Source organism: Rattus norvegicus, chromosome 2, assembly GCF_021556685.1.
Source record: "Rattus norvegicus strain SHRSP/BbbUtx chromosome 2, alternate assembly SHRSP_T2T, whole genome shotgun sequence".
Taxonomy (NCBI): Eukaryota; Metazoa; Chordata; class Mammalia; order Rodentia; family Muridae; genus Rattus; species Rattus norvegicus.
Genome location: NC_141535.1, coordinates 170105045 through 170132315, shown reverse-complemented (window position 1 = coordinate 170132315; position 27271 = coordinate 170105045). Strand labels below are relative to the sequence as shown.

Sequence of the window (27271 nt, the reverse complement as noted above, 5' to 3'; positions counted from 1 at the left end):
TTTTATTTTCTTCTTCTTTTTTTAAAGGTTGGATCGAAATCTGAAACTTGTTATCAGAATTTTAGGGGAAAAAAAAAGATGTACCTTCTGCCAGGTTCGAGCCCTAGGTCTAGTGACCTACATTGTGTCTTGCATTGTTACCACTTGGTTAATTCTATTTTAACTAATGGCTCCCCTCTGTGCTTGTGCCACTCATTTCTTGGATTCATCATAAATGATTAATGAATTCCTAGGAAAAAAAGGGCATTTCTTAGATCAGATTTCCTCTACTTCTAGCTTTGTTTGTAGAGAAAACAGTAGATGTATCATGTGAGGCAAGTGACAACTTAGTGTGATTCAGAAGGTGCAGGTTTGCCTGTGAGAGCAATAATCTTCCAGGCTCCTTACCCACAGCCATCTGTGTTCTGAGTTGAGATTACACCTGCTATGCGGGCCTTCGCATCCCCTGGGGACTTCTGAGTGTCTCCTGTTGATGGTGCTCAGCTTTGCTCCAAAGATTATCTGTAGCACTTGACTCAGAACCAGTTTGCTAACAGAGATGACACTCTGTCCTAGTGAGCTGACATAGGCCTGAAAGCTCAGACGCCATCCATTTGGGGCATCCATCTGCTTCATGCCGGATTCCATGATGCAGCCTAGCTGTTGCCACTTGTGTGCAAGTGAGGCCACAAAAACCAACCAACAAAATGAAGACCAGAAACATCAGGTTTTACTCACAAAAGTATGTGCTAGAAAGCAGTGGGTCAAGTCTGTAAGACAGAGGGGAAAATGGCCAGCCCTCCACTTGGGAAAAATATCTTCTCATTTTGTGTGTGTGTGTGTGTGTGTGTGTGTGTGTGTGTGTGTGTGTGCATGCGCGCACATATGTGTGCACACGTGTGTGTTCATGTGTGCACACAATCATATATTTTGAGGTAGAGTATACATTGATAAAGAATAGACAATAATGATATGAATAGAAAATATTATTGCATCCACAAAACAGCTCACCATGCCTGCCTAAAGTCCATACTTCCTTTATCCTGCAATCTTTACTTCTACAAATAAAACATGTAGAAGATTAAATTTTTCTGTTCAGTTTTCACTACTAGGGAGGCCTACTACCCTTCTGTGACTGACTGCACTTCTGTCCTCCAAAGTGAGATCTGTGGGAGAAGGGCTGGCTTTGTGTTGACATCTTGAAATACCTGGCTTCCTGAGATCACAAAAGGGGACACACTCCAGCCACCTTCCAAGGCTGTGTCTACTTGCTCTACCCTTGTGTGTGGGAGCTCTGACCTCCGTTTTGTAAACACATCAGATTTGCAACACCACATAGCTCGGAGGCCCAAATATTTACTGAATATTTTGCAAGAGAGACAGGAGTGCAAATCAATTTGTACACTCACCGCCACAGCTACAAGTTTACCGAGCGTGGCCCTTCTGCCACATTCTCTGACTAGGGTAAGCTCATTCGTGAGGAAGCAAAGGTAACTCAGACTTAGAACAGCCTGTTTCACCTGCAATAAACACTGAACAGGAAACTCTGTTACAAAGATCCGGGAAACACATTGCTTAACCAGGCATCATCTGCATGCCAGGAGCAGAGCGCATCTGGGTATTCCCATTGACCTATGGACTAACGGTCAAGTTAGCCATTAGCGGATCACTGATCTTTAATGACACGTCTTTACAAGTGTTGAAAGACATCTCTCCTCTCCACAGTGGCAGGATGCCTTTACCGCTGATGAGAAATGATGCCAGACTCCTTAAAGTATGCCTTTAAAATGCTTCTGCGCCCTTCAGTTGGTTAGCTCTTCCCTCCCAGTGGCCGTTCGTCTTTACCCATACACTGAGCACGGTTTTCCAGGCCTAGTTCAATATGAACAAAATCAAGACCCTGTGGTCAGGATTAAATTTGAGGAGAAAGAAAGAGGCAATAAAGGGCTGACAAAATGGCTCAGCACATGAATGCACCAAACCTGAAGACCTGAGTTTGAATCCCGGAAGCCACAGGGTAGGAGAGAAACACCTTCCAGACCAATTGTCCTCCCTCTGATCTCCACATGAGTCTTGGGGCACTGGCACATATGTGTTAAATTTAGGTGTGCGTAATTTTTTAGAAAAGATTAGCTTAGAAAAAATATTGGCAATGAACTAACAAATATCATATAACATCAACTACTGAGAAACGCTGTGGACAAAACATAAGGGGCTGAGAGACTTCAGGGATGTTGTTTTGGGCAAACTGTCGAGGGAAGCCCTCTGATGAGGTAGTCAGTCGGCTGGGTTTGTGGTGGAGTTAGTCAGATTTGTGGTTGCTCACTCTTGCCACCTACAGGCCATCCATGTCTATAACACTATATCTATTTTTTTTTTAGCACCTACTTTTCTGTGGGAATTCAGAGGGGCTGTCAACACCTTGACAAGCCCAGCGACAGAGTAAAACTAAAACACAAAAGTGGACCACGTGGAAATAATCCAGAAAGACCAGTGAATCCGTCCATATGTCACAGCGGTGGACCTTAAGTAATGTGCTTATTATGGTCTCCGGAAAACTTCAAGGCAGTGGAGGGAAGGAGGGAATGGGAGAGTCTGTGCTCAATCTATGTGAGGACTTGGGGTCCATCTCCAGTACAAAACAACAAAACAAAAATAACAACTCCCTAGTTCTTGCCCAAGTAAATACAAACTGCTACCCTCGAGGTTAAGATCCTTTCAAAGACGAATGCGTGAGACCAAGAGGAGAGCTCAGCACATAAAGACTCCTGGCAGCATCCCTGGTGACCTGACTTCTATCTCCAGGACCCTCAGGTAAAAGGAGAGAAGCCACTCCTGAAAGCTGGATTCTGACCTCCAAACTCATGCACATACACTAAATAAATTTAAAATTAAAGATGTGTGTGAGTGTCCAGTGTAACTTGTTCACCACATCTCCCAAATCAGATTGAAATATCACAATCTCATCAAATTTTCACGTAGTGTTTTAATCTGTAACAATACATTAATTAAGATGCATTTCATGTAAGCTGCCTAAAGCCAACGAGTTTTTACCTCTTGTCTTAAAGACTTAAAACAGTGTACCCGGCAAACACCTGTTAGGTGAGTAAGATTTCATTTCCTAAACCTGTTCTCAACCTGTGGGTCGAGACATCTTTGGGGATCAAACCATCCTTTCAGAGGGGTCACCTAACACCATTTGAAAATCACAGGTAGGGGTTGGAGATTTAGCTCAGTGGTAGAGCGCTTGCCTAGCAAACGCAAGGTCCTGGGTTCGGTCTCCAGCTCCAAAAAAAAAAAAAAAAAAAAAATCACAGGTATTTACATTATAATTCACAATGATAGCAATATTAGTTATGAAGTAGCAATGATGTAATTTTATGGGGAACTGTGTTAAAGGGTGGCAGCATTAGGAAGGTGGAGAACCACGGAGCCATTACTGTTAGATATTACTACATTAACAAACCATTAAATGCAGTTTAGGGCCCCGAAAATGAATATTAAACAGTTTCTGAGATGAGTCAAAGGGAGGAAAGAAAACCTCTATTAGCTTGGAAAATAACTCTCCCCAGAGAATCTGTCCACAGTTCCCCAGGAGGTGGGGGGCTCCCATATGACTGGCTTCCTGACGGCATCACTAAATACAGAGACACGACCTGACATGGCTGGCAGCGCAGCCTAGGGAGCCACGCCAGAACCTGGCATCTGGGTCTGACACAGAAAGCATTTCTGGGAGAGTGGGAGTGAACTGCGTTCAGAGAGTCTGTTGATTAAGCACGAAGAAAGCTGCACGCCAAGAGAGGCCCGCAGGGATGGGCCCTCAGCAGTGAGTTTACGCGTGGTGCGGGGTTTGAAATAACTCAATCTACAACCAGGTCAGGATAGTAAGGAAAGTGTATGCAGCCGTGCTGACTTCTCCTATGCCCAGAGCTCTATTCCTGAAGATGAGCATCAGATCGTGCAGGGCTGCAGCGGGCGCAGAGAACACAAACAGTGCTGAAAATGTTGATCAAAGCAAGCCTTACTTGACAGTAGGTCACAAGGAGGGTGGACCTGAGGTGCGGTCTTTTGACCATCATGCTTGCAATGTTTCTCAGAAAGGTGGGTACAGGTCTGTCAGTCATGGTGAAACCCCTGGGAGTCTGCCAGGAAGACAAGAAGAGCCAGGACTGGGGTGGGAGTCAGGGTGGGGTGAGCCTATTCTCGTGCCTCTAACTATCCTTCCCCAGAGCAGGCAGAGGGATTCACTGAAACTTTCTGACTGAAAAGGACTTTAGGTGCTTACTTTTTGAAAAGGCAAAGCAGAACCATAACATTTTAAAACAAGCCCGGATAGACTAGTGCCCATAAAACAAGCTTATCGAGATCGAGAAGGCCACCGTGCTAATAAACAAACGAGCCAATCAAAATCTAGGAGCCGCCATTTCTGCTCCCCTTGATTTGCTGTATGAGGAGAATATGAGTGGAGAAGGCTACACACTGGCCTCTGGGCTGTATCTGCTTGCCTGGGATGAACGATCCTCTATAATATGAGCCTCATTATGCTAAATGAACATTCTAGAAGTGGCAAGCAAAAGGATTTATAGCATGGTGCTTTGGAACTTTAGCACCAACCTAGGCGGATGGTATTGGACTGTGGTTAGAGTAGGAGTGGTAAAGGAAGCCTGCCGATCTTCACTTATTCCTGCCCTACTGGAGTCTGTCTCGTCCCCTTCCTGCAGCCCCATTCATTCATTCAGGCCCACTTGGAGCCATGACCTTCCAAGAGGTTGATTCATCCGCTCTGCTACTGACTTGCAGCTGGGCCTCAGCTGCTGCCCTCCCCTCTTTTGCCCTGTGAGGGAGTAGGTCACTACCACTAGGCAGATTCTGACCATGCTCAGTTCAGGTTCCGGGTTCTGACCCTACTAACTCTAGAAACAAGGGGGCTTTGAGAATGAGTGTCCCATGAGTCGATAGGGGTAAGGCCAGCTTCTGAGATATGAAAATATAAAAGAGCCCAAGCAGAAGTCAGATCTGAATTGGAGAGCTAACACAGGGGCTGGGAGTGTAGATTATTGGTAGAGGGTGTGTGTGGATCCTGTGTCCTCCCTAAGGCCACCAGGTCAGTCCCCAGCAAGCAAAACAAACATGCCACCAACCAAACAGAAAAAGAAACAATGGCTGACTCCTGCTTCATGGCCCTGCTGATATAAAAAGACTTTCAGTTCCACAAAAGAATAATAATATTTCATAACACAGAATGAATTAGTCATTTTTAGTATTTCATCTTCTGGGGAGTCAGAGGTAGGGAGGCCATGAAGGTTTTCCTAATTAATATGTTCCGTGAAGTAAATCTCCTAATTAGAATTTTCGAGCAGTGTGGAAGAAACGACTGCAGATGGATTTCCTAGCCCACGCCATTCCAGATGTCTAGCATTGCACAGCTTTATTAGAGTTAGTGACCAGAATACCAAGTTGTAAGGCCTGTGGCAGACAAGTCTCTCTAATATTTAGTGCCATAGTGCCACCTACTGGTGGAGTGATTCTGACCATTAGCTACACTCAAACTGCAGCATAGATCGCTAGAGATTAAAGAGTCTCCTCTTTTCTCTTCCTGTCTGTGTATGAGTTCTTGTATGGATGTAAAATTTCTCTATTTACATCTGGGCCATGAGATGGAGAGGTAAGTACCACAGCGTGGCTATTAAATCAGAATTTTGATGCGCACATGCGTGGGAGAGACTAGGGTGTCAAACTGGACCTGTTGGAGTCACAGATTCACTGTGCAGTTGAAGGTCTCTCCAGCATGTGTGTAAAAGCACAAGTGCCCCTGCTTGCATTGGCTTCTGCATCGCTGATTCCCTCCCAACAAGCTGTCACCCTCAATCCCGAAGCCTGCTGACTGACAGTGAAGTCATGGTTTTACATATCCAGTTGTTTGGAACACATTCCAAATGAGTATATTTTTAACCATGTAAAACCTACCTGCTTCACACACCGAGAAATATGGCCAGTATCTGCTGACCATGGCTGAGTTCTGCCGGAACTTCACCTTCAGCTCTTTCATGATCACTGACACAGAGTCACCTGACAGGCTGCTGAAGGACAGCATCTAAATATTGATGCTCACTTCCACTTCTCTTCTCCCAGAGCTCTTTGCCCTCCTCTCCTCCTTGGCAGGGTTGCAAATCCAAATGGCCGACTGTCTTTAGGGTCCCATACTGTGTGGGTTCGCCTGTTACCAGAGGTGTTAGAGACAGAGTCTGGGCATCGGTAGCCCAAACAGGCTGATCTCGGCTGCAAGTCCTCAATGGGTCTGTTAAAATGGCAAAGAGTGCAAATCAGAAAGAGGTGGTTAGGTGAGTGTAATGGGGAGAAGAACCGATGAGCAGTCCAGTGACATCTCTGGGGACCTGACGTCCCAGGGGTCCAGTGACATCCCCGGGGTCCTGACATCTCTGGGGACCTGACGTCCCAGTGCTTCAGTGACATGCCAGGGTCCAGTGACATTCCAGGAGTTCAGTGACATCCCTGGCGTCCAGTGACATCCCTGGGGTCCAGACATCTCTGGGATCCAGTGACATCTCTGGGGTCCTGACATTTCCGAGGTCCTGACATGAGGTTTATGTTTAATGAGGAGAGATGCATGCACCCCCAAGCAGTCCTGGTCAAGGTGTGATTCAGCCCACCATAATCAGTTCAGTTCTACTCTCTCCTGCAAGGTAGTCAGAAAAATTGTGAGAAGTGTGTGAGGTCTCTTTCCAGGAGACAAGTTCCTCTCTGTGACTGGCACCAAGGTTGTAGCCTTCCCAACATAAGATCTTTGGAGGAAATTTCAATTCACGAAGATCCACTCACTCAGTAGTCTGATAGCCAAAGAGCAGGTGTGTCTCTTGTCCCTTTAGATCCTGATGCTCCTCCTAGGATGCTCGCCCCTCCCCAATGAGCAATCTTTTCAAATGCTGACCCATTAAATCCACTAATGACGACTTCTTTAAAAAAATTATTTTAAGTCAGGACTCCTCAAAAGCCTCTAGAAACTTACACCATCGCACAAGAGAGGCCTCACCTCACCTAGGATAAAGAAGCAGCAGTCATAAAGGAAGATAACCCAAGCAGTGTGTGTGGTCGTGGCCCTGCTCATGGTTCCTCTCCACAGAGCGACACTGTCTGCCAAACGAGCACATGGAGGATTTGATGCCACCGGTGTCCCTGGTCTTCCCTTCCTAAAGTGTCCTGGAGGCAACAAAAAAGTATGACTCTTAAGAGGAGCTGTACTTTTGGGACAAGTCATCCTTGCCATGGGCCAAATGGCCAAGCCTAAGCTTGGTCACCGGCCCCTACAATGGCTTGGTGTTGGGGGGGGGCGACTAAGGGGAGGGCTACTCAAAGGGCAATTAGAGCCAAGGAAGGACAATGTACTGACCTTGAAGCTCACAGGTTCAATGTTTGAAAGTTAGGAAGGGCTGGCCCTTAGCATAAGTCCAGCTACTTGGGACACTGAGGGAAGAGGACAATAAGTTCAAGGACTGCCTGAGTTTAAAGCCCGCTCAAGCAGAGATCTGGTCTCAAAACAAAAGCTATCAAAAGGCTGGGCTATAATGCATCGGCAGTGCTTAAAATGTATGGGGTGGTGGGATGCAAGTCTCAGTACTGGAAAATAAAACTCTAAAGCCTCACACTTCTCCCAAGTAATGGCTTTTTCTCACTGGACAGTGATTGGTTCCCTAAGGTCAGACTTCCTCTTTTTCTTCCCTTCCTTCCAGCTCCACTTAAGATGTCTGTGGCCTGGAATAAGCTCTACCCTGACTCTGTCTTTAAAAGGAAGAGAGTGGTGCACACTCTCTAGGTCTGTTGAGACACTTAAACCAAATCAGAGGAGAGTTCAGCTAATGGGTAATGGGGGCAGTTTAGTATGCTGGCCAAGAGCATGAGCACTGGGCTAGGCTGTCTGGTTTTCAGTGCTTTATAGGTTAACTTCTTTCTACCTGTGTGGCTTTGAGACACACACCTCTCCCCTAGGCCCCTCAACTGTTAAGTTCAGATAATAAATCCTGTCTAGCAGGACTGCTTTAAGGAATCTAAAAATGCAAAATGCTTGGAACAGTACATAAAAACTTATTTAATTATAAACAAATAGTACATTTAATTTCTGGTGAGAAATGAAACCTCAGCTGTGTTTGACCATTAAGTTATTTGGCAAGGGGCCATTTAAAGTTCGTGAACATCAGAAGTCATCCTGGAAGATGCAAAGTATGATTTGTTTTCATTTATTTATAACAGAATTTTATCTCTTCTAATCTTTTTCCTCCCTCAAGTCAGTCCAGGAAGAGAAGAAGAGTCACAAACAAGGGTCTACAAAGGATCAATGTGTGGTGTGTGTGTGTGTGTGTGTGTGTGTGTGTGTGTGTGTGTGTGTACGCGCGCGCGCGCACGCGATTGGGGGTGTGGGGATCCTATTTATCCGTACTCTGGTAGTAATAACTACAAGAAAATAGATTCTTTGTGATCCTGGGTGGCATAGAATTTCCCTGGCTCCATGAGCGAGAATTTGGCCTCCATCATTTTCGCCTTGCTGGAGTTTTCGTCTCAGACGCTGAGTTAGAAGATCTTTAAGCAGCTTTAAACTACCTGCTGTGTGAACTCCGCAGGGACTAAGAAAAGCAGCTAGTTGCCTAGGTTTCCCGGTGAGGGACTCACAGAAAGGCCTTTGAGCACAGCGGACCTGTGCTGCGGACCTTTCCGTGCTGGATGCAGCAGCGCGGCTGGCCAGCAGGGGGCGTGGTTCCAGCCTGACCAGGTGATCCTCCCGGAAGGCGCATCCAAAAGCCGGCCAAAGCTGAGCCCCGCACTGTCGCAGGACACACACCTGGTTAGTGCGGTGATGGCCAGCTCGGCTCCAAGGCTGCAGCGCATCTTAGTCCTGGGAACACTCAGAGACTGTATCGGGTAAGGCGGGACCACCTGCACTCCAGGCCCATGACCACCCGCACCCACTGCGGGACCCTCTCCAAGGAGGTTAAATGCCTGCGGACACACCAAAATCCAACGGATGATACCTGGGCTCATAGGAACCATATGTCCAGCTCTGCACCCACCTCTCACAACTCTAAAAGTTGGGGCAGGGCGGGCCCCAATGCTTCCTTCCCCACCTCCCTTTCTTTGCCCGGCAACAATCTTTCTTCCTGCCCTCATCTTTCTAGGTTTCCATTCCTGCTAGTTGTCTGCCCCTCTTCTGAGGAAATCTCCTTACCTAGTCAAAAAGGCCTGGCAGAAGCTTGGCACTGACTGAGCAGCCATAGGCACAGTGCAACTGTTTTGGTGGCCAGCGGCTGAAAATTGGGAGGATGGTAAGGGATTCTTTAAACTGGTTTTTCCAAAGACATTGACCATCTTAGGGATTTCTTGTCATTTTTGCTCACTAAAGGAAAACAGACAAACAACAAAGGCTGGTGATCTGATGTGTGACTCTCCCACCTCCATGCCTCCTCCTGCTCTCACCTCTCAGTCCCCGACCTCCTCCCCACACCCCTGCTGGTAGAGGCACTTACTTGGCAAGCCTGAGGGCTGCTTGCTCTCTTTAAAATCCAGGTCAAGGGTCAAGGGTCAAACCTACTGGCAAAGTATTCCTCTGGTCTCCACAGGAGCCCACCCCACCATGTCTGTCTGTCTGTCTGTCTGTCTGTCTGTCTGTCTATCTATCTATCTATCTATCTCACACACATCGGTAATAAATTAAATAGATAATTTGCAAATTTATAAAAGTCTATCCTCATGCTCTCTTTGTGACAACCTTGTAAAGAAATCAAATGAAAGGCAAAGGTTGTCCATAGCTGGCCTTCTGCACACAGTAGCTCAGTTCAGCGGTTGGGCCTTTGGGCTTCTTTATTTGTGTGGGAATCATCTACTGTAAGAGAACAAAGGGAGTGTTGTGGGTACTTCTTGCTGTTGAGCTCCTGGGCTTGCTGTAGGTGCTGTGGCCTGGCCATTAGATTTGAAGAGCCCTTGGCTCTGTTTTGAACACTGGATCATTCTTTTTCTGCCATTGTGCTAGAGCAGCTCAGTGGCACACTGATAAATATTTCTTTTAGTTTAAAGTTGGTGTTCTCTCAAAGTCCCTGAATGAATGAATCAGTTGCCATGGGAAAGGTGACGTTACCTGTTACTGAGTAGATGTGTGAGCATGCTTTGTCAAAGCATTTACTTGCTCAGACACTTGCTTTCTCATTTCAGGGACCTCGGTCAACTGTTCAAAGGGCTGCTGAATTCTATGGTCAGTCAGGACACTCATCCTCCTGTGGTGCTTAAGCCAATGAGTGCTGTTCTGGAAACTCTTGTCTTTTGAGTCTCAGGAGGTTTTCCTGCCTTTTCTTGGAACATTTTTACAGCCTTCTTGGTATCTCCTCTTTTCTGAGTGCTGACCCTTTGAGGCACTAGGTCTCTTTGGCTCCCAGCTGTCATATGTAGCATAACTACAGACTCCCAGGTTTGCCCCTTCAACATGAACGTGTCTTCCATTAAACACCCTTGCCCAGGTACCCGGCTAGGTCTTGGCATTTATGTTACAGAGGTGCTCATGAGTCTCTGTCCTCATGAGTGGGAAGATGCCATTACTACCAGGAATGGGTTCTTGTGATAAAATTGATGCTGGCCTCACCTTGCACTTACTGTTTGCCAGAGGTAGTGAAGCATGAAATATTTTCTCAGGTGACAACACCTTGACCCCTGGACTTCCCACCTTTAGAGCTGTAAGGTGAAACATCTCTTCTCCATAAATTACTCAGCTTGCGGTATTTTGTTTTAGCAACGCAGAATAAAGCAATGCTTTCTCTTTCCATTTTCAGGCTATGCCCTTGCAGTCAACTTGACCTCTCCCATCACCTTAGTATGGACTATTTAATTAGCCTCCTGCCTAGTCTTCTGGATTTTCTTTGGTTCCCATACGGTGTATCTTCCACATAGCTTCAATAGTACTCATGCAAGTCATTCAAGCTGTAAAATGTATGGAAACAGTCACAGGGTTTATCTCACGCAGAGACTTAAAACCATGGTACTTTATTCTGACCGCCCCCTCCACAAGTAACTGTGAGGTGGAGCTCACAACCAACCATCTTCCCTCTTTTCAGGGAATTTGAATAGCTCAAAGCTGAAGAGGCACTGAACTGATGGAAGCCAATCTGAAGTTCAAGGAGACCTCCCCACTCCCCCCAACACAGCAGGGGTTCCCGCCTTTTGCCTCCAGATTAGGCAAAAGCCACACCAAACACCTGTTTATATAAACTCCCCCCACTCTGTGTGTGTGTGTGTGTGTGTGTGTGTGTGTGTGTGTGTGTGTGTTTTAAACTGGCAGCTTTCTGACTCAGGCAGAAAAACAGCAACAAATGACCTTGCAGGTTACCTTTTAAGAAGTGAAAAGGGGAGTCTGTATTAGGATGGGCTAGGATTCGGTGCTGTAGCTTGATCAGGATGTTAACTAGGGTAGCCAGTAGTCTTGGTTGCTGGACCCTGGTAGTCAGCCTCTGGAGGAGGAAGTGGCTAGATAAGCAAATAGACCTTGGTGGCTAACTCTAGGAATGTAATCTAAAGTTTGTAGCAAGTCAGAGGGAATGGGCAGAAGGGCAAAGCTTGCCAGAGCCCTGCTACCCACACAGGAGCTGCCTAGAGTCCCTCATGAAATAAACTTTCCTGAGACTTGAGAGGTGCTCTCAGTAAAGGAAGTCACGCTCCATGCGTGAGAAAGAAATGGATACGGCCCGACTCTTTTCAGCATAGGTACGCCTGGAGTTCATGAGAGTCACACACGAGCAGGAGGCACCAAGCTCCTCTCTCCCAGTGGTTTGTTTGGAATCTCCCACCACAGCTTTGACTCAGATCTCATGGGCCTTTTTATTTATTCCTGAACTGTGGAGACTGGCAGGTGCCCACAGGAACCTTTACAAAGGCATGGCTCCAATTCACAGTGCGGCTCAAGGCTCCATCTCAGACCTATGGTGGCCATCAGAGTTACTCACCGTCCACAAGCCAGGCCAAGTCAGACGCTTGTGGCATCCCTTCGTTCTCGCCTTCTCTCTCTCCCCTCTGACAATATTCCCATGATGGCTGACGGGAACAAATCCTTTCTCCCTGTTTGGATTTTGCACTTGAGTCCCTTTTGCCAACCTCTTGATGTGTGGTGTACAGTTTTGCTTTTTCCTCTGAAGTCTGGGGGCTGGGGGTGTTCTCTTTTGTTTGTAGGTTTGTAGAACTAATTGGAGGTTGGCAGGCAGAGCTGCCCTGTGCGCAGCAGCTTCTCCCTTTAAAGTTCTTGCCTCCTCTTTCTGGGCTCAGGTGCCCTGGGGAAGTAACACAATGAAGGTTGGGGCCATTTAGTTTTCACGAGTTCTTATATATTTTTCATTATTGTTTTAATTTTGGGGGGTATGATATAATTACTTCATTTTCCCTTCCCTTCCCCTCCTCCGACCCCTCCCATGGTACCCCTCCTTGCCCTTTCAAAGGCATGGCCTCTCTTTTCACAAATTGTTAAATGTATGTATGGCTACAATGAATCTTTCTGCATGTGTACTGTGGTCTGTCTGAGTTTACTGTTTTATGATTGTAAAAGCTACCCAACTTTCTTACAGGGTTCATTGTAGTTGCACCACACAGGGAAAAATGTAAATGTTATATCTTAGTCGCTAAACCCAACGAAGCTAAACAACACACAACATAGCACTTATTTTCTAAATTTATGTATGGCCGCTGCCCATGGGTTTTACCACGTAGAAAACATTTCCACTTTGGCACATCTTTCCCTAAGATTGCTCTGAGTTGGTTTCAAGAATTTCAGCATTTCAAGACAAAGAAGTCTATGTCAATTAACAGGAAAGTGAAGACTTGAGTAGTCAGGAATTGCATGATATGTTATGCAAAGTGAGGACCACAAGGAAAGAAATTTTTAAATAGAGGGAAGCTCACTGGTCCTGATCATTTATTCGCCCAACTTTTGCTGAGTCGCCTGTGGTGGACACACAGTCCAGATGCCACTCTCCCTTCACACAGCACCCATCATTGTTGTTCCTTAGAGTCTCAGGCTTATTGTCCTATACGGTTAAGATCCCCTTGGCCTGGCCTTTTTGAGGGAGGGTGACATTAAAATCATTATCGATGAGTGGAGGAAAGGCAGGAGCTTCCCAAGAGTAAGCTATCCTTCCCAGGACACCACTGACCTCTTGTGTCCCACCAAAAGCTGCAAGCAGCAGGGTTAATTCTTTTCAGAAGCATTCATGAGCTTGGGGTAAAGATGAGTCTTTCACTCACCGTCTTTGCCATCTGAGGAAGATAATTTCTGCTGTGAGTTTTGGTTATAGTTTCCTGAGACAGCAAGAGCAGGGCCATCTGCCACCACTGTGTGATGTCATTCATGTCTTTTCTGTCATCTCGTGCCTTCATTCATTCTGTACTGCTCAGTAGTTCATGCTGACCCCAAATTGGTCACCTGGAAGTGGTTGGTACACACTTCTGGAGACTGAAAACTTCATGATGGAGGACAGGTGTATAGCCAGACCTTCTTGCTGCTTGACCCAAGGTAGAAGGTGGAGTGAGGCAGTCGAGGGTGAGGGGAGTTGAACAAAACTTGCTGTCCTATGTTAGACGCCCGTTAGTAATGGCATTAATCCATTAGGACCCATTGCCCTCACTCGGACTACCACACAACAGTGATGGTGATGGTGGTGGGGAGGTGTTCACAGCTGTGGTTTTAGGGACACAGTCAAGCCAGTGCTGTCTACAGTAATTTGCTTTTCCTTTAGTCAGCAGGAGTCTGTATGAGGATTCTTATGCAGGGTGTGATGCTTGAATGCAAAATACACTGATGAAAACATCTCCTTTGTGCAGTGAAGCCAGAGTATGCCCTCTCCAGTGCATAGGACTCACCCACATTTTCTATATTTGGGTAATATAAAAGAATAACATTTTACTTATAGATTAAATGTTTTTATAGCTACTTATTCAATTTAAAATGTTAAAAAGTGTGCTTTTTTTCTAGTTCCTCAATTACGATCTGGATAAAAGCTGAATTTGTATGTAGTGTGTGTGTGTGGTGTGTATGTGTATAGGGTGTATGTGTGTGTGGTGATCAGAGGTTGAAATCAGTTGTCTTCTATGATTACTCTCTGAGTTATTTCGAGACAGGGATCGTCCTGCTTCCACTTTCCCGGCACTGCTATTACAGGTGCGCTGCTGGACAAGCCTTTGGGCTTGGTGTTGGGGATCAGACTCAGGTCTGCATGCTGACACAGTGCTTGCTTTACTGACCCAGCCATTTTCCCCGCTCCCTGAATTCTTTCATATTTGACACTGTCTCAGTGGCAGCTACCTGTCTGAGAACTGCTGTAGAAGTAAAATAGTTTAATGGCTTTGCATAATGTTTGCGTAATTTTCTTTTAATAAAATGAGACAAGATATGAAACAAAATATCTACATAAATAACTTTTTAAAAAACCTTTAAAATGCTGGATTATATTATTATAGGAAGGTCATTATTGTTAGGTCCTCTGGCTATTTATTGTCTATAAGCTAAATTGATCTCAAGGAAGCTACTACAACTAACTGTGAAGGCCTTTTGTGACAATTGCATGACTATTATAGTCTTGCTTACATAACACATTCAATAAAGGAAAGGTCTAAATACCCAGCAGTAAAGTAAATTGTTAAATAAATGGAGAGAGGTCCAAGAAATACCATCTAAGAGTTATCGGTGGTGGTAGTCACAGTGAGTGTCGGTTGGTTCATGTGCAGTCACAGTGAGTGTCATTGGTTCTTTTGGAATAAACCTTCTTATCTTGGTATTTAGGGCCTAAGCACTGGACTGAGGCATGGAATATCTCTACAGAAGTTCCAGTTAGAGCAGACATTCACTCCAGGTGTGTAACTTACTAGAGTATGTAAACGTCTTAATACAGCTTTGTCATCATTTTTGTGACACTGAGTCTCTGTAAGAAGCGTCCTTTACTGGGTGAAATTAGTAAGCACCTGTTCCTGTAGCTAGAGTAGTCTTCTCACTTAAGGTTTAACAGCAGTTTGGCCACAAAACAGTGACTTTTGAGTAACTGTGCCATAACCTTCTCTTCTACTGGGATCTTCATTTTAAATACCTGGATTTATTGCTATAACCATTCTACTGAATGAGTCACTGGTAACTAGTCTAAGGTTTAGCAAATCATCAGGGGTGGATAATGTTAACTTTATATCTTAATAGCATGGAGTTAAGCAATTCACAGAAAAGATGTTGATCTAGTTTGTCCTCTAAATAAATTGTTACTTTACTACCAAGAAAGTCCAGTTTACTTTGAGCATGTCAATCATCCATTGATTGATTTTGCTTTGAGGCTCACCTGGGAAAGTTTGTGTAAAGAACTCGACTGCTATAATTGCCTAATATTTGATGTAGACTTGCAAGTAATATATAGTTGATTGGCTTGTAATTGCTGCTTTGAAGTTAGTCAAGGAAAAAAATTAAAAGTAGTGTCCTATTGTTTTTCCACAATTTATTTGTGTGTGTGTGTGTGTATGTGTGTGTGTGTGAGAGTGTGTGTGTGTGTGTGTGTGTGTGTGTGTGGTAGTTAACCACAGTGAGGTAACTCCCAGAAGCTGCTGACAGTAGTAGATCTAGGTTCAAGACCATTTTGTCTTTGTCCAGCACTTTGATGTGTTGGGTGAGCCGAGAAGGTCCCCTGACCTATCGTGACTCTGGGTGGCTTTTCTGAGTACTCCTTTTTGTGGCACTGAACCTGTGTCTCTGCTAAGGAATGGTTTCTCCCTTAAAATGGGTTGCATGATCAACAGAAGGTTAAGGGGTAACAACAGAAAAGGCAAGGAGAGAGAGAGGGAGGAAGGAGAGAGGGGAGATGGGGAGAAGAAGGTGAGAGAGAGAGAGAGAGAGAGAGAGAGAGAGAGAGAGAGGAGAGGAGAGAGAAAGATTGATAGAAGATGTTTTGAATCAGCACTAGTCTTGATATAGTACATTCCATTTACTTTTGTTACTGACAGTTTCAGACCACTGCAGAATTGTGAAAGGCTACTTTTAATATTCTCATTATCCACTAGGGGGAGTGATATGGTCACCTAGAGAATGAGTGAGGGCTATGGGTTTACTGTATACTGAAAAACAAACAACAATGACATCACAAAACCAAAGGAAGTGGGGTTGGAGGAGGAACACAAGGTGTTCTCAAATTTATAGAAGCATCTCATAAATTACAGAAAGTGATGTTTGATATTTTAAAGTCGACTTTCATTTTGAACTTTGTCATTTTAGAGAGTTCGAATGTCAATGAATACAGTTATACTGCTTATGCTATGTATGTGCCACGAGAGAGCTGACATCACAGGGTCCCATCAAGGCACCAGTGTGCTTTAGATGAGAGGGTGCGGACTGAAACCAGGTGGATGGAGGGAGTTACTTCCAGGGAAGTAACCACTGAAGATAATTTGAGGCAGGATCTCTGCAGCCTGGGTGAGGATGGCTAGGAAGGAGTATATGATCTAGCTTTGGAGAAACTTTGGAAGGAGGATGGACGGTCATGGCACACGACTGGATAGAAACAGACAGGGTGAACCACTGAAGACATGGAGAAGAAGTAGGAAGGAGGGGACTTTAAGGAAATGTCCATGGAGTGCATGGTGTGTGGGTGGTACAGAGGCAGGGGGATCTGGAGTTTGAGACAAGCCTGTCTCAGGCAAAGAGAGAAAGAGAGAAGAGAAGGAGGGGAAAGGGGTTGGAGGGTAGAGTTGTGGGGAGGGCCAGGAGGATGGGGCTGAGTATAAGCACAGAAGCAAAAAACTCCACACTTGATTAGAAAGGGCTTTGTGTTATTTGTGATCCCCTTTGCTTATAGCGGTTCTGTGGCCAGTTCATAGGTAGAGTCCAGCAGAGCATTTAAAGTCATCTGCAGACACCTATCAGATGGCCTGCTCGCCGGAGTCACATAGACAAGCCCACATGGTCTGGCATGGGTTTTATCTTGCCGCTCTTACTACCATGCTCTGTGACTATAGGTGAGTCACTAAGCCTCAGCCCTGATTCCATGGCCTGTTACCTAGGTGGTTGGAATAGGTCAAGGCTGCTAAGTCAGCATGTGGGGATGGGTTTCAGGGAATGTGAGGCACGCTAGGCATTATCAAAATACCTTTTCCACCTGGGAAAAAACATCCAAAGTTTGGTTATATCCCCAGAAAGGATAATTTTACCTTAACGCTAAGATCTCCTGGGTTATCATTATAAATTTCCTGCTTCTAGAACTCCAGAATGCTCTAGCTTTAGCCATCCCTCAGTGAGCCACCAGAAAACACCAGAATGCAAGATGTGAGAGTCTGGTAGGGGTTGACCTGCAGGCTGGCAGGACGGCTCAGCAGGTAAACACTCTAGCAAGCCTCATTGTGGGCTGGAGTCTTTGGAGCCAAAGCGTGGAAGAAGTCAGGATTTTCTCTGACTTCCTGATGCATGCTGTGGCTTGTGTGTGAATAGCCCCATTTGAAAGAGTAATTAAAGTGGTAACCAATTGTCCTGATCAGTCCTCTCTAGAGGGTTGGTTATTTATTTATTTATTTATTTATTTATTTATTTATTTATTTATTTATTTATTTATTTATTTAAAAAAGCCAGTGTATTGTTAAAACTAAAATTAATCGTTTCATTAGTAACTCACATATACCTTTTAGGACATACCCTTTTACCTTTGTCTAGTTCATTACTAGCCACATATCGGATGGTCATAACCACTCAAAAGTTAGTTCTGTGGTCATTCTTACATGATCGGGAACTTCCTGCCTCTAGCATGTTTCCCTCCAAGATGGTGGTGCGTCATGGTGGAAAGAGAAAGAGGTCATAGAACTTGCATGGGAGTTAAACTCAGAGTGATTACTACAAGGCTCTACTGAGGCAGCCATGATGTCCTTCGGAAACCTCCAGTGAGGCTGGGGTCAGCTTGGAAATGGCAGTTGTCACTGGAGATGGCAGCTGAGACCACGTGATGAAACAGGCAATGCGTGTGCATGCGACAGCTTCCTAAGCAAGACGTCTTACGTCGTTGGGTAAACAGCTGTAGCCATTTGATGTCGTGTGATTTTCTGGTTAGCTCTCAGGTCTGACCTCTAGAAATCGATTTCTGATCTGCTGTTACTTGATAAAAATCAGTGTCAGCTGCCAAGACTGGCCAGTTACTTGGACTGGTTTCTGTCCTTACGTCTACTTACTCTGTAGAAATTCTTTACACACGGGCAAGGAATCCTCTCCCTTTCTGTCCTTAGTCATTTCCAAGATACTGTAAGAAAAATGTTTTAAATTTTGATGAGATTCAGCTATAAATTTTTACTTTTTTTTTTTTTTTGGTTCTTCTTTTCGGAGCTGGGGACCGAACCCAGGGCCTTGCACTTCCTAGGTAAGCGCTCTACCACTGAGCTAAATCCCCAGCCCCAAATTTTTACTTTTATAGATCATGTTTATGGTATCAAACCAAAAAAGAATGAAAGAAAAAGAAAAGCAACAAAAAATCCCACCTAACTCAAAAACATAGGTTTTTTTTCTTTTTTCTTTTTTTTGGAACTGGGGACCGAACCCAGGGCCTTGTGCTTGCTAGGCAAGTGCTCTACCACTGAGCTAAATCCCCAACCCCGTAATAGCCTCTTAAAGCCTAATAGTTTTAGATTTCATATTTTGGCATGTGATCTATTTTTATTTTTATAGATGATGTAAGACACGAACCTGCACAATTATTTTCCTGTAGTTAAAACAAAATAATGGAGTTTGCATACTTTTTGGTAGGGAAGACATTTATTTCTTTGGATTTGAGGACTTGTACCTGTAATCCCAGATCTCAGGGGGTTGAGGCTGAAGAATTGAGGCACTCCAGGGCAGCTTTGACCATAGTTTGTTCTAGAACAGCGAGGCTATATATTCGAGACCCCATTTTAAATTAAACAAGCATGGTCTTTACTTCTCTGGGCTGGGAAAGCAAACTTACATGCTGGCTTTGCTGGGCCTCTGATGAGAGGCTCAAACATAATTACGTATCACAAATGTACATTTGTGTGTGCTGCTGTTTGGTGCTTGTTCTACATGAGCTCTATCTAAAGAAGGAGTTCTGTCTGGATACACTTTGAGTATTGTTGGGAGCTGGACCAACTTGAGACTTTCTCAGAGACTCTGAAAAAAGGACAAAGGGAACGTTCTGCATTCTTGGCCAGGAGCAGACTTGGCATGATCTATTTTGGGGCTTGGGCCTGGGCCTCAAAGGAGTTAAGGTTTCAGTTCCTGGGAACCTTGCTTTCTACCCTGTAACCGTGAGTCCTAAGGCAGATGTGCCTGAGGTAGCCTGTGTTTTCTTTGCCAACATTGTCTGATTTAGCTCTCTGCTGACCTTGTTCTGCCCTGTACAACTTGTATATATCTTAATAAATTCGCTTGGCATAAATCACTCGCTTATACAAGACTTTTTGATGCCAGCCACTGCTTTTGTCTTTTGTCTTTCCAACCCTGTCCTCTCACCTGACACTTTGCCATTCCAGACCCTATCCTTCCAGGTTTGGTCAGAGTAAAGGATGATTGGTTTGGCAGCATTAATATCTTTATTATACTGTCATATGGCTTTGGTAATGATTTGCTTTCTTGTACTTTTTTCCCATATTGATCTCATTTTTCTATCTTTAGAGACATTTTAGAGTTACTGAACTAAGGCCACTAAGATAGTTCAGCAGGTAAAGATGCCTGCTGCCAGATCCTGACAGCCTGAGTTTAGCCTAGGACCCACACGGCAGAGGGAAAACCAGCTTCTAAAGGTTGTCCTCTGACTTCTACATGCATGCCCTGCCCTCGTTTGCATGCACACGCGCATGCCACACACACACACTCACACACACATGTAATGTAGGCACACATGCAGGTACACATGAAGGCACACACATGTATGCCCTTGTGCATATGCATCTGTGCACATACGCACACCGTGCACACACTCATACATGTAATAGCTCTTAAAGAAACAGGGAATGAAAATGCATAAACTGTCATTATTCTTTGCCTCTGACTTTGTCATTTGACTTTTTTAGTTGTGGTTTGCAACAATGAAACCCTGGTATTGCTATTCATCATGGTTATATTAGTTAAGCACTTTGGTTAACCATCTATTACCCCATATTTATTACTGGAGGAAAAAAACCCAGGGTTTTTTTTTTTTTTTTTTTTTTTTTGTTAAGGACTCTCTGAAAGCTGAGGCACAAGCTCTGTCAGCTTGGACTTACAATGGCCTTCCAGTTACTGCAAGCTGCAGGAGGAGGGTGGGAAACCCAGCCAAGCAACTAGCAGATGGAATCAGTCAGGGTCACCAGAGACCGAGGCATCTGACCGGGCAGGGATCTGATGATGTGTCATCCTCATTAGCCATCGAGGCCTCCGTGGTTTTGCTCCAGAACGCTTGTCCTTGAACTGTGTGCCACGCAGCTGGGGTGCTCATCATTCATGTGCAAAGGAGCCAAAGACTTGTTCCGAATCTCTGAGAACCAGCATCTCCATGTGTCCTGCTCAGTCCTTTCTCTTCGGGTCGCCGACAGTTTCTACAAGCACTTACCACACATTGACCAGCTGCCTAGTGGTTTTCAGAGGTATAATATTAGATGCATAAATGGTGAATGTAAAAATACACAGCTTTGGGTAATTGTTATCCAACAAATGCATTGCTTGGTGTGACCTGCCCTCAGGCTGGTGTGCTCATTTAAGTGAGAGCCGTTTCATTTAGGCCCAGGGATGTCAATGCCTGGCCCCCTGTTGTTGATTTGCAGAGGCTATAGACCCCTTATATATAGCCTTCATAGAGGAGGTTTATTGGAGACAGGCTATGAGAGCTTGTAGCCTTACCTACCTCCAGCCACTTTCTCTGCTTCCCATGTGGATAAGAATGTGATCCCTCAGCTTCCTGTGTCTCCTGTGATGCTTTCCCACCTCGACGGACTTTTATCCTTCTGTTAAAACAAAGACTTCCATCTCTAAGGTGTTTTTGGTCATGGTGTTTTATCTTGACAACATTAAGTAACTAATATACCTGGTTTTCCTCCCGGATGCTCAGAAAAGTTTTGCTTGGTTTTTGCTCAGCACAATCCAGGCCTTTCCATCTGGAAATGTTTGCCTCGTGGACAGTTCAGCATCTTAGAACCCTGAGGTAGAGGATGCTCTACTTTGCTGTCCTCAGCCTTTTTCCTTATTGGATTGGCTCGTATTCTTCTCATGTTACTCATGTTTCTCATCAAAGTCATTGACATTATTCTTCCAATGGCACTAAATCATTTCAATTTTGCTATTTATTATATTTACTTCACATTTATCGCACTGGCTATAGGCATTTTCAAGGCAAAAATCGGATCGATTTTTGGGTCCTCTGTAATCCTTAGCACAGATTCTTGCAAATAGTAAACACCAGGCATTTAGTGAGGGAACATCTCGGTGTAAGTTATCTGTCTATTAAAAACTCATTGGCAATACACCATGCTCCAGAGAAACACATGCATTCTTAGGGATCCAACGCTGTCTTGGGAAGATAAGAACTGCATTTGGCAATTGAATTTGAGACACAATAGGATGCACTTTAGTTGGTTTAGAACCCTTTGCTGAATTCTCCTGTGCACTTGCACTCTACAGAGAGAATGCATCTGGAGTTCACTCCTTACAGCTCAGATGAAGTCGCTGAGGTTTGTATGTGGGTTGTCTGCCAAAGTTTCCTGTGTTGGAAGCTTGGTCCCCAGTGTGGCTCTGTTGAGATGACAAAGAACTGATGTGGGGCAAAGGGGAAGGTGATAGGTCAAGGCAGGCACCAGCCTCTCGAATGGTCAATGCTGCCTTGTGGGAAAGGCCAGGTTTTAGGGGCCGGACTCCATCAGCTCCTGAGAGAATGGGCTGTTAATGGTTCTGCCTTCTTTTCCATGCATGTTCCTTCAGTAAGAAGTGGTTCCATTTTCTTTTTCGGCCATGTATTGATACTGTCAAGGAGTCTTCACCAAGACGTGGAGACTGTGTTATTTAGAATCTCCAGAACTGTTAACAACTGTAATCTTTTAATATCATCCACCATGTCTCTGCCTCCCAACTGCTGGAATTAGAGGTGTACTCTACTGTGCCCAATAATCCAGTGTTTTTAATTCAAAGATTTTACTCAAAAGAAAAATCGTAACATTGGTTGCTGATTTAATTAATACTGGCTAATGCTGTCGAATTAAAATTTCCCAAATACTCAGTAATTTTGTTGCAAATGACTATTTCCTTAGACTTTTATTTTGTGACTAAGCCACCCATAAGTGCTTCAAGAAACGAGCATCAGATCTTCTGGAACTGGATTGATGGATAGTTGTGAGCCTGCCATGGTAGATGTGGGAGCTGAGACCCAGGCCAGCATCCTTTCTAAGAGCAACCAGTGCTCCTAACCACTGAGCCACCACTGTAGCTCCCAGATATGCAGTTTCAATCAATAGTTTAATACAACATAAAATTCGACAATGTTTTTCCTTTAAATATTGTACATACTATAAAATGAAATTAACTATGGCTTCTGTAAGGACAGTGTTTTGGGGGTCTCCTCCCAAAGCATTGTTGATGCCAGGACATAATGCAGAAGGACTTTGACATTTTATAACTTTTATTTATGCTGCTGAGAAACATTGTGATCATAATGTAAAATAGCTCCAACTAGTATATTTGTTCTTTATCCAATTCAGGCTTAAAAAAAGAAAACCAAGTAAACTCTAGATGAACCTTTGCCCTGGGGATGACCTGCTCCAACATGTTTGAACTCAGGATGAACTCTCACATGAACTTGCCGTTCTCAGTTGAGAAAGTTACCAGATGGGAAATAGGCAGATTGCTCAAATATTTTTGGATGCACTATTTAACATGTTCAGCACAGAGAGAAGGCCAGCTATCTATCTCCAGTGTTCACTTGGAGACCTTTATTACAGGCTGTTTTCTTCATTTTAGTATGAGCCTAGAGGCTGGGCTGTATGTTTCTGCCTCACTTGTACTTTAAGCCCCTGCTTGTTAAATGCATTTAAGGACATGACTGAGCCACAAAATGTATCAACTTTTAAGGGAGTTTTATTGGATATATTGAGATAATACTGCTTAAAATCACATAGGATGGATTTTCAAGGACTCACTTATATCTTGTCCATGAAGGAACTAGAGTGACATTTACTTCGAATAGCTTGCAGCACAGTGCAGAGCTATGCACAGGGAAAGAAGAGGTGAACTGCAGTGCTAGTCAGGCCAAACACTTACTACATAGAGAAGGTGACAGCAATTGGACTACTCGCCCAAGAAGTCACAGCTGGTTTCTCTAACTCACAAATCCTGCTTTTTCATGCTCCAACAAACAAAGAAAGAAGCAACTGCATGAGGGGTGGTGGCTGGAGAGACAGCTAGGGGGCAAGAGTGCTAGCTGCTTTTCGAGGACCGGAGTTCAGTTCCCAGCACCCATGTTTGAAGGGTGGCCCCCAGCACCAGGAAGATTGAATGCTTCTGGCCTCTGAGGACATCTGCACTCACACCTGCACAGACCCAGGCGTGGACACACACACACAAGTGCTTGCACACACACACACACACACACACACACACACACACACACACACACACTAAATGTTAAGAGACAAAATTCGTTTTGTGGGGGTTCAAATAGCTGCTAAAGATCAAACTTTCAAGAACCTATAATATTTGTTTTACCTTTGCTTTAGGAACTGAAGAGTTTATTTCTGGAACTAGGTTGTAGCTCAGTGGCAGAACATGTTCCAGTTACATGGCACCGTGTCCCATGACCAGCACTTCTTCATGCCCCCACAAAAGTTATTTGTGTTCATTAACTAGTGTGATTAAATGACTTAGATTGAAATACTAGTCCAGAATGTTCTCCAACTCTGAAGATAGTAACTAATGTTCCTGTTTCTCTTGAAAACTTTGTGTTGTTTGCAGAAAACCTCACACCTACAACTTTTACCAAATAACAGCCATTCTGCTGTGTAGCTGCTGGTAGGCATCTCCATGCATAGAATCAATCGTTAACTCCCACTTCATTCTCAGACTGTAATTTACTCGCCATGGGCAGTGTTTGGATGGTGTTCAGTTGAAGGAGAGATTACAGTTAATGGTCAGAGATGTGTGAAATGGTGCAGGGCTGCTCTCAGAAGATGAGGATGTGAGCTGCAATAAGCTGTAATTAATTCAGCTTTCCTGACATCTGAGGATGACAGTATCATTGGCATGGCAGATAGAGATCTCCCTATTACACAAGGATGTGCTCACAGCCTTAACAGGCCTTCTGTGAGCCTCTCGGGGAGGTCATTGCGTCATTGGTGTTCAACATCTAGTCTCTATTCTTAAAGGCTTAATTAACTTTTGAGAGACAGAGAGAGACAGAGACACAGAGAGAGACAGAGACAAAGACATACACAGAGAGGGGGGAGAGAGAGAGGGAGAGAGAGAGAGGTGCGAGAGAGAGAGAGAGAGAGAGAGAGAGAGAGCGCCTGTATGTCTCTCTGTGTGTAATGCTATTTAAATGCTAACCAAATGTTCTACCACTGAATCACACATCCCAGTTCTTAAGTTCATTGAACAAAAACAAACAAACAAAAAAACAAAAACAAAAACAAAAAAACAGCAAGAGCTTTTTATTTAGAATAAAAAACAGATTTTGTGCTAAAATAAATGATGTGTTTCTTTCAGGAATCAGTTGAGAGTTGAACAGCTTCAAATGGTCACAGGTTTTTTTTTTCCTTCTTCCTTGTTTTTTTAATTGATCTGTGCCCCTTAAAATTGAAGTTACACGAGCAACATGTGGTTGCTGGGAATAGAACACACATCCTCTGGAAGAGCAGCCAGTGCTCTTAATCTCTGAGACATTTCTCCACTCCCCCTTCTCCCTTTGATAAGGTCTATCTCATGTTGATTCGTTACATTTTTATACTGGAAAGGAAGTACATACAGTTCTCTTTGCATGGGACATGGCCAAGTATATTAATTTCATATAGAGAGTAAACAGAAAGTATTTTGGATTAATTGGCATGATTAAATTTAACTATATATGATGGAAATTTCTTAAATATGAGTATATCATTCTTTTAAACGTAGGCAACCAATGTATGATCTCTGCACCAAACATAAAGCATCATGCAGAAAGATTTTCTAAATTTTAAATTCTAAAATAAAACATTGAACATGTATTTGCATGGTATTAAAATAGTGAATTGTTAAAACCATGGTACAGAAATGTAGAAGAGATAAATTTAGGATGTATATATTTACTGAACGAACACTGTAATGCCAATTTTTCTTTGTCTTATTACTTTAACAAGGGGGTTCTGGGGGCCAAGAGATACTGTTGGAAGTAATATTATATGAGCTTAGAAAAACCAAACTAACACAACTTTAGGAAAGATTGGAAAATTAATTTTGTATTATAATTTTCACGTAGATCCAAGCCTTAGGAAGAGAGAAGGAGCAGTCATGTACAGTGGAAGCTAGTGCTGGCCTCGGATGGCATACTGCCCTTTACTGCCTTTGCATCTTGACCTTGTTTAACATCCGGAGTGTTTCCTAATAATTCAGCGATTCTTAAAAGCACCCTCTGCCATCATGTGGGTATGTCACAGTGTAGCTAACTCATCTGATTTTCTTTTTGACATTTCATCAGAAATGGAACTTAAAACCACAAATGTTTCTCTAAACAAAGTCTAAGCCAGACATGGTGGCATGTGCCTGCAATCCTAGTTCTTGGCAAGCTGAGGTGAGAAGATCCAGTCCAAGGCCCCTAGGCAGGATCTATAGTGATACTCTGTTAGAAAAAAGTGAAATAAAAATAGAGTGAGACATTAGGAGAGAAAAAGAGGGAAGGCACAGGGAAGAGGCGAGGGAGAGTGGAAAGAAAACAAATGTTGTTGGAATTATTTAGTGAGTGAACTTTTGGAATAATTTTCTATTTTCTGTGTATGAGTATTTTGCCTGCATGTATATCTTTGCCTCACGTGTGCCTGATGTCCCCTGAGGCCGGAAGAGGGTGTCAGACCCCCTGGAAGTGGTTTATAGCTGGTTGTGAACTGCCCTGTGGGTGCTGGGAATTGAACCCAGGTCTTCTGAAGAGCAGCTAGTGCACTGCAGTGCTGAACCATCTCTCCAGCTTCAAGTGACAAATTTTAATTGTTCAGGAGACCGAGTATTGGTCGGAAATAGTTTTTGAAGGATAAACTTATTTGGGCAAACTTCTCATCTCTGGTTATGTCTTTCAGGCTGTCCTTCTCTTCATGTGTGATGGCTTTCAGTTTCTAACTGGGTGGTGTGCTTGAAAGTTTTCCTATCTGATTTTAATCACCACTGCAGCTGCACTCGGAATTGTTTTCCCGATGCACACTTGTAGGGTACAGTATGATAATTTGGTACACATGCAAAATGTACAATGATAGTCAGGGTGGGTTAGAATTCCATCTGCTCAAACGGTGTTTCCGTTTCCTTGTGTTGGAAACTGGACTCTTTCTGGCTTCTCTGAGGCCTGTCGCAGATTGTTGGAGAATGTAGATGCCTTGCCACGCTGTGGCTGGCACACCTCAACTCCAGACCCTCAGCTTCCTTCAAACTGTGAGTCAACTATTTTCTACTACGTGTCTTAGCTGAAAACGTAAGGTTACTTCTGTGATAAAAATGACTTCTGGGTTTGTCTTCTAATTTTCTAGAGAGAGATTTATGTTTCTGTTGTAATTTCTTCAATTCATTTTAGAGCTTCCATTTTTACTTTCAAATGACCATGGTTTCATTATTTTATGTAAAAGATAATATTTACATAAATTTATATGTACAGAATAAATTTTAAAACTTTTAAATAAAAACATTCTCAGCATATAGAGAGTGTACCTTAGCACCACAGCTCACGCCCAGTATGCATAAGCCCTGTCCCCAGAAACAACCTCACAAATCAGATTCAGTCATAAATTCATACCCAGTATGCACAACACCCCCAAGCAACAACTTCACGAATCAGATTCATTCATAAATTCCAATAGTATGAAGATCTTTGAGAATTTTATGTTATGTTTTAATTCATCCAAGTATTGGGACCAGTGTCATATTAAGTTCTAGACAACTGGAACTTGCGTGAGGAGCTGTTTTTCTCATGTATGCTTTATTTGCAGCATCATCACTACAGGCTGGTATTGTGTCATTGGTTAGCTCGCTATTCATGTCTTCAAGTTTTACAAGTGAACTGTTTAGAACTTTTAACCCCTAGAATTATTATTCACCATTACATCA

The 27271-nt window shown here is 43.8% G+C and overlaps 1 long non-coding RNA gene across 1 annotated transcript in view; it reads right to left on the bottom strand.

Moving 5' to 3' along the window:
• Positions 1-5946: 5946 nt before the first annotated feature.
• Positions 5947-27271, bottom strand: part of LOC102555909 (uncharacterized) — a 103539-nt gene continuing 82214 nt past the window's right edge. The window contains exons 5-12 of the long non-coding RNA XR_015675918.1: positions 18196-18263; positions 13261-13884; positions 11973-12293; positions 11360-11480; positions 10619-10953; positions 9215-9382; positions 7036-7197; positions 5947-6277 (exon numbers count right to left, since the gene is read on the bottom strand). This is a non-coding gene — a long non-coding RNA (uncharacterized LOC102555909). The remainder of the gene's footprint in view (positions 6278-7035; positions 7198-9214; positions 9383-10618; positions 10954-11359; positions 11481-11972; positions 12294-13260; positions 13885-18195; positions 18264-27271) is intronic.